At 39.1% G+C, this 8,382-nt stretch overlaps 1 pseudogene; it reads left to right on the top strand.

The window, feature by feature from the left end:
* The first annotated feature begins 4,057 nt into the window (after positions 1-4,057).
* LOC114609893 lies at positions 4,058-4,858 on the top strand (annotated as a pseudogene).
* Positions 4,859-8,382: the final 3,524 nt, after the last annotated feature.

Raw genomic sequence — 8,382 nt, 5'->3', positions numbered from 1 at the left:
TTCTTTCTTTCTCTCTCTCTCTTTCTTTCTTTCTTTTCCTTCCTTCCTTTCTTTCTTACTTTCTTTCTTTTTCTTTTTTCTTCCCTCCTTTCCCTTTCTTTCTTACTTACTTTCTTTCTTTTTCTTTTTTCTTCCTTCCTTTCCCTTTCTCTCTTTCTTTCTCTCTTTCTTTCTTTCTTTCTTTCTTTCTTTCTTTCTTTCCATTTTGCTTCTTCCTGTGCCTCCCCCTTCTATGAGATAGCTTTGGCTGATTGATCACCAGTAAAGCTTTCTTTCAACCCACAGAGCAGTTTATTTTTGTGGGTTCATTGTGTCCTTGCTTACAAAAAGGAAATGTGCCCATTTGCAGACATGACCTTCCTCTCCACCCTGGGTCTGAAGCACTCTTAGGCTACTTTCTAGTTCTACAGATACATCTATTCTAAGTGCTTCAAAGAAATTGAATCAGATAATATGTGACATTTTGGGTATATGTAAAGGAGTTAATGAGCAGACTGTATTTGGAGACATCTGAGTTATTGAACTAACATATTTACCAGCTTTATGGCTTTGGGACGTCACTTTATTTCTGTGTCTCTTTGCCTGTTTGTAAAATGAGGTTAGCAATTATTTTCTTAAAAGACAGTAGTGAGAAATTAGAAGATATGGCAAGTTCCTAGACCAGGGTTTGCTCAATAAGTAGCAGTTCATATCTGCATCCCTATATGTTCATAGCAGCATATATAATTAATGGATAATTGATAAAAATGGTAATGTCATTCTTTTAGAATGCTAGTAGATTCTCTGTGACCTAGGGGAAGGGCAATATCAATACTGGAAGATCTTCCTTTGTCTTTTGTCTCCCAGTCCCTGTTTTCCTTCAACAGAGAAACAACAGAATCCACAACAAATCAAGAACCTGAGATCAGAGGGAAAGCTTTTGGGGTCTGGTCCTGATACTGGCATGCTGAAAGTTCTTAGAAAATTTAGGTTATTTCTTTCAATCTCTGGCATTCCTTTGCATAGATTTTTTAATCTGATTGTTTTTTATTTTTTTCTATTGTAGGACAAAGGAAGCTGGAATTATATACCTGAACAACATGTGAACTATCTTTAACATAGATGCGCAATAGTATGTGAATCTTACATAGAAAAAAAGAGGAAAGAAAAGGAGCAAAACAAAGGAACTCACACAAAGGAAAGAAAAGTTCAACCACCATTCATCATTGAAATTAAATCTAGAGATGTCCAAACAAAGCAGGAACTTTCACCATAAAAATAATAAGGCTGATTCACAGAAGGGAAATTCATTAGCATGCTAATCCAATTCCCCAAAAACAAAGGGAAGAAAGACATTATGATAAGTTTAGTTGAATCATACCCACAATGTAGGGTGTAATGATTGAATCACCCAGCTGGAAGGAAATTGGATAGAGTCCTATTAAGTAGAAAAGGTGAGAAACAATTCAATCTCTATGGGAGAAACATGGCCGAGTTTTAAAAGAGAGGATACAACTTCTAAGAGAAAGTATTACACAAGTTTTCTGTAGGTCTCAATTTAAAAAAAAACTATAATCCTACAAACTATCAGAATAGTTAAGACAATAGATATTAGTTGGAATTGGCTATTAAAGTAGTTTAGCTTTAACAAAGGAAAGAAAAGAATAGAAGCAATCTTGGAAACTTTCCACATTTTGCCTTTTGGGGTTTGTTTTTTTTTTGTGGTTTTTTTTTTGTGTGTTTTTTTAAAAGAAGCTAGGTAAATTACCTATCTTCTAGTCAGAAGCAATTATGTGAAGTTCAGATGGAGAAATATAAAGCTGGTGTCATGGAAACATTCAAATTGATAAATTCCAGCCTTTTCAAACAGGCTGAGAAATTTTTCAAAAATAGCCATGAGGTAGGATCCATTATTAGCATAGAAGTAGGCTGAACATTCTCCTCTGAAATTACTCTGGTTCTTTATCTTTATCAAGTGATCTATGCCATAACAAAAAAAAAATTATCATTTGATCCAAAGAAACAAGGCCAATAAAAATTTCCATTTATTTATCTCTTTCAAAGAGTATGTAGAACAGTAAAACATGCACATGTGCATATATACACGTATATGCATTTACTTATATACATAGCTGATGGAAACATAGTTTTTCTCTGAACTAGGTATTAGGGATTTGCAGATAATCAGAGGGCCAAGGAATACTGCAGCGATCACAGCACAGAGGAGATCTATTGCAGGAGATTTATTGGAGTGGGTGACAAAGAGAATGAAAGGCTGCCTCTGAGTAAAGAAGGATAGAAGAGGGCAGTCTGTGAAGGCACGGGCTTCATGAAGGGTGTGCAGCTCACAAGGACAGTGGCAGTGTTTGGCAGCTGGTGATGATCTGGCTGCTAGCTGAGCCGATGAAGGCTGGCTGGTTCTGGAATGTGGGTGGTTTACAAATACTAGGAGCTTTCTTTATAGCCAAGGCTATCCTGGAACTCACTATGTAGCCCAAGATGGCCTTGAGTTTAAAGCCATCTTTCTGCCTCAGTCTTGCAATTCTTGGGATTATAGATATATGCTACCATACTGAGCTTGAAGTGTTTCAATTCTTGCTAGCCCCTGGTATCATAAATCTGTGACCTACTTATGTATTTATGGATATGCCATTCTAAAATATTCTACTGCCTTGCCTACTATTGTGAAAACAATGGCATTCTCAGAAGCCAGACAAACTTGAGACTCCATTTTTGATTCATATGATTCAACAATCCCACTTCTGGATAAATATCCAAAGTGGGTGACTGAACCCCCATGTTTACTGCAGCACTGCTCCAATTAGCCAAGAGAGGAAATCAACACAGGTATCTCCACCAGCATATATTGAGATACTTATATACAACTGGTTCTTACTCAATTACAAAAAAGAAGGAAGTTGTGTCATTTGCCACAAAATTGATCAAACCAAAAGACTTTCTAATTCAATGACATAAACCAGGCACAGAAAGACAAATACTATATCTCTTGGATGAAAGAAAGTTGAGCTTCAAGAAGGTAGACGGTGCTTGCTAGAGCCTAGGAAAGGGATCAGGAATAAAGGAGGTTAGATAAGTAACAGATACAAGCAGTTAGAGGGGAAGAATAATGCACAGTGTTCTACCAGAAGGCAATTTTATTTTACATTGTGCCCAACCTAAACCCTGCAGACTGCATTTGTTTCAGGGTAACTATGAATGTGATTCAGCATGAAAACTTACTTGAAACCCTGTGAGAAGTTGCTTTTCTTTTCCCATTTTTCTTCTTTTGTAATTTTATTTAGTGGTTCTCAACCATGAACTTTATAGATGATGTACTGGCTGGTTTCATGTGTCAACTTGACACAAGCTGGAGTTATCACAGAGAAAGGAGTCTTCCCTGAGGAAATGCCTCCATGAGATCCAGCTGTAAGGCATTTTCTCAATTAGTAATCAATCGAGGAGGGTCCACTGTGGGTGGTACCATCCCTGGGCTGGTGGTCTTGGGTTCTATAAGAAAGCCAGGAGAAGCAAGCCAGTAAGTAATATTCCTCCATGACCTCTGCATCAGCTCCTGCTTCCTGACCTGCTTGAGTTCCAATTCCTTTGGTGATGAACAGCAATGTGGAAGTGTAAGCTGAATAAATCTTTTCCTCCCCAACTTGCTTCTTGGTCATGATGTTTGTGCAGGAATAGAAACCCTGACTAAGACAGATGACACCATTTGTGACTCAACATCAAAAGGCTAGACATTCCTTCAATCTATTACATGTTCTATGAAGAACTAGAAAGAGAAGTTCAAAGGCCTCAAGAAATAATAAGAAGAGAGAAGTATTCACTGCTTTCATTTGACTATTATACATTATACACATACCTTCATTCCACAAATATGACTATATGTCAGTATTAAGAAGCCAGGTCTGGTGGTGCATGCCTGCAATCCCAGCACTTCAGAGGCAAAGGTAGGAGAATTACCTCTTCCTTGAGGCCAGCTTGGACTGCATATCAAGTTTCAGATAGGCCAGGGTAAAGCAAGATCGTGCTTCAAAAATAACATAAGTCTCTCCTCTAGCCAAACAAGATGCCCAAAGGAAAGAAGGCCAAGGGGAAGAAGGTAGCCCCAGCCCCCGCCATCCTCAAGAAACAAGAGGCCAAAAATGTGGTCAATCCTTTGTTCAAGAAAAGGCCCAAAAACTTCAGCACTAGGCAGGACATCCAGCTCAAAAGAGATCTAACATGCTTCGTCAAATAGCCCCGCTACATCAGGCTGAAGAGGCAAAGAGCCATCCTCTATAAGCGGCTCAAAGTACTTCCTGCCATTAATCAGTTCACCCAGGCCCTGGACAGGCAAACAGCTACTCAGCTGCTTAAGCTTGTCCACAAGTACAGGCCAGAGACAAAGCAAGAGAAGAAGTAAAGGCTACTGGCCAGTGCTAAGAAGAAAGCTGCTGGCAAAGGGGACATCCCAACTAAGAGACCACCTGTCCTCCGAGCAGGAGTCAATACAGTCACTACCTTGGTGGAGAACAAGAAGGCTCAGCTGGTGGTGATTGCCCATGATGTAGACCCCATTGAGATGGTGGTTTTCCTGCCTGCCCTGTGCAGAAAGATGGGTGTGCCCTACTGCATCATCAAAGGAAAGGCCAGGCTGGGACGCCTGGTCCACAGAAAGACATGCACCACTGTTGCCTTCACACAGGTTAACTCGGAAGACAAGGGTGCTCTGGCTAAGCTGGTGGAAGCTATTAGGACCAATTGTAATGACAAATATGATGAGATCTGCCAGCACTGGGAAGACAATCTTCTGGGTCCTAAGTCCGTGACTCGCATTGCCCAGCTGGAAAAGGCAAAGGCTAAAGAACTCACCGCTAAACTGGGTTAAATGTACATTAAGTTTTCTGTACATAAATATAATTACAAAATTTTAAAAAATAACATAAATAAGTAAATAAAGTTAAAACAAAATAAAAGTATAAAAGTTAAAAGTAGGTAAGAAGACAGCATTCTCCAAAGATTCTCATCTCCTGTAAATTGTGTGAATAACTCTGAGCCATTACAGAAGCCGAACTTGAGCCGTGCACATTTTTTTCCTTGCCTTATTTCATCAGTGATCTACTGAAATGTTTATAGCAGCTTTACAGTGAAAGCAGCTGGGAGATCAGATGTAACCCAGCTCCAATGCTCAAGGAAGGGCAGCACTGTCTGTGGTTTAGCCTGGTCTTCTGGAATTCACGACACTAAGGCAGACAGCCAATCCTGAGCATCCTTGGGCATGGTCCTTCTGGGAAGAGGGAAAGTAAAAGCGACCTGACACTGACATGTAGTATTCTTACCCGAACCTTATGTGGAATGAGTCAAAATCCAGACTCCAAGCAAGCAACATGCAACTCATTGTGAAAACCAAGCACACAAACATCCTTTAATAGAAAATGATGGTACAGGAAGGTGGTTATTGACGGCTAGTCATCAAAACTGAGCCCTTTCCAGTGCTCATAACCATCCAGGCTCTCATCCTAGCACTAAACACGCTCATCAAATCTCTCTGACAGGCCACACAAAATTAATCCCTAGTTCTTGGATTTGTTTTGTTGTCCTTAATGTTCCTCTAAGAGTATGTTGTTGTTGTTTTGTTTTGTTTGCTGTTGTTTTGTTTTCCAAATAGCATAATTCTGTTGCCCAGGATAGCAACCATTAGGCTTTCCCAGTGACTTGTCACTTGATCTAATCGATAGTGTGTTTTAATTTCTCTTCTATGTCATTGGGCAAATGATTTGGTCACTCTAAGACTTGGTTTCTTATATATAAAACAGTAACCATAATACTAAGAGTTATAAATGCTTTGGTGGCATTCGCATCAAATTTTAATTGGTTTATAGCCATAATGGTCCTGTGTCTAATTTTTTTTTTTTGAGGGCAGTGCCTGTGTGTGATGGATTTCTGTGTCTTCAGTACCTAAAACAGTACTTATAAAACAAAACACTGTAGAAATGTTTACTGAATTATACTGAATAAGCTGTTCACATCATGGCAGTCTTTGACATATAACTCATAATACTTTTACAAAGTCAAAAGCACCAGTCTTAAATCCATATTATTGTTCACTTTCTGCACACTCTCAATGAGAAATTTCCTTAGTCCATGAATTTAGATTTTCCTATGAGTCTTAATTTGCCTAATGGAATGTTAATGGCCATGAACAGATGTGTTAATTGGTTTTGCATGATTAGGCTTGCTTTCCTAAACCCTGACTTTCACCCCGAGAAGAGTATTCCATGGTCCAAGAGGAATGAAATGCAATGGACGCTGAGCTCTCCTTGAAGGCAATCTAGGTCAGCCAATTTTGAAGTGAATGGTATGTGTCAACAAAGAATGCTTATTACCCTACACTACTTTTTTGGGTGGTGAGCTAGAGAACACTACTACACTACAGTTTGTTGATTAATCCAGGGGTGCTTTCTCAGAGCATGTGCATCATTTGTTATGGAATGAGTTCTAAATGTAGACTATACTTTCACATTAACCAGTCTGTTTTTCAAATAGAATTCAGTAAATTATCTACTGATGTAAATGTATCATTTGGGCCTAATAATTCAAGTAGTGCAGGGGTTAAAATTGAGGACTTAAGATCTATCTCTCCAATAAGACATTTTTCCTGGGATTAGAGAGATGGCCCTGTGGTTAAGATCACTGGTTGTTCTTCCAGAGGTCTGGGGTTCAGTTCTCACTGCCCACATGGTAGCTCACAACTATCTGTTACTCTAGTCCCAAGAGATATGACACCCTCTTCTGTCCTCCTTTGTCATCAGGCACACATATGGAACACAGACAAACATTCAGGCACAATACTCATACACATTAAATAAGTAAACAAATTAATAAATCTTAAAAACAGCAACAAAAACAAAACAAACAAAAAACTCAAATCAGTATGTTTCTCCCAAGCAAGTTTCTACACACACACACACACACACACACACACACACTAAATATTTGTTTTATAATATTTTAACTAATATGAGGATTTCTCATTTCTACTATTGCTCCTGTTACTCCTTGTTATGATTTAAATATGACATAACTACCCAAAGGCTTATGTGGAAAGGTCTTGGTTCTCAGCTGGTGGGCCTAACCATTGAGAAGCAAATGGATTGTGGGTGCTCTGACTTAATCAATGGACTAACCCAGTGATGAATACATAATCTGATGGCATTATTGGAAAGTGTTGGAATCACTGGGAGGTGGGATCTAGTTGGAGGAAAATGGTCTCCAGAACCATTCCCTTGAGGGCGATAGTTTGTTTCAGACTCCAACTTTGTCTGCTGTTTCCTGGCTACCAGACAAGGAACAACTCTCCTCCAGGATGCCCTTCAGCCACTGGCCCAGAAACAGTGAAGCCACCTAACCTTGAACTGTGACCCCCCAAAACCATAAGACAAAATGACTTCTCCTTTTAAATTGTTTCTATTGTCATAGCAACAACAACAACAACAACAACAACTAACACTTTCCCAATGCCAGTATTTTGGGACAAAAAAAATATCAATAAGGTATCATCAACTTCATTTTTCTACAAGAGAAAGAATACAGAGAAGTGTAGTTTGAGGACTCACGTGGTCTGGGTCACGTCTGTGCTCATACATCTAAGGTAACATTAACACAACTCTGCTTAGTAAGAACGTTATCATTTGAGTCATCTATGATTAGTTTTTGTTGACATCATTTTTAATTTTAAGCATACTAGGGTACTTATTTGAATCTGATGCAAAGCACTAAATTCAAATTATGTTTGCTGCAAGGTATAGCCTCTTTTGAACTCAATCTGTTCTCATAGATTTCAAAATTGATACTGGATTAAGGAGCATCATATTTAATGCTTGGCCTACCTGAAAATATCTTGTGACAAACTGTTCTGGTTGTATATGTACTGGTTGTATATGGCCTCACAGTAATCTATGCTAAAGTTAGACACTTAAGACAAGAAAACAACTTGGTTTGCTGATGGATCTGCGGTCTTGCTGGGTCCACCAAGATCAACTCATCTACTCAGTGTAGGAGTCCAATGGGGCAGGTTTGATTAGAATATGTTTGAGTATGAAATGTCCTAAGTACGCTCAAGTATTTGAATACTTGGTCCTAAGCTGGTGAGGCTTTTTGGAAAGGCTGTAGAAACATTTAAGAGGCAGAGCTTTAGTATATGAAGTGTATCTTTTGGGAAGGTCTTTGCGATGTCATAACCTACCTCTACTGTAGCAGGGTATTTATTTTGCTACATTGTATTCACAGTGGAGCTCAGTGATTAGGCAGTAGATGAGGAGGTGGAGCTAGGAGAAAAAGAGAGGAAGGGGAGGGGAGAGAAAGGGGAAAGGGAAGGGAAGAAGAGAGGAAGGGGAAGAAAAGAAGGAGGCT

This window comes from Grammomys surdaster, unplaced genomic scaffold, assembly GCF_004785775.1.
Source record: "Grammomys surdaster isolate TR1022 unplaced genomic scaffold, NIH_TR_1.0 125985, whole genome shotgun sequence".
Lineage (NCBI taxonomy): Eukaryota > Metazoa > Chordata > Mammalia > Rodentia > Muridae > Grammomys > Grammomys surdaster.
This window is presented reverse-complemented; position numbering and strand designations above follow the sequence as displayed.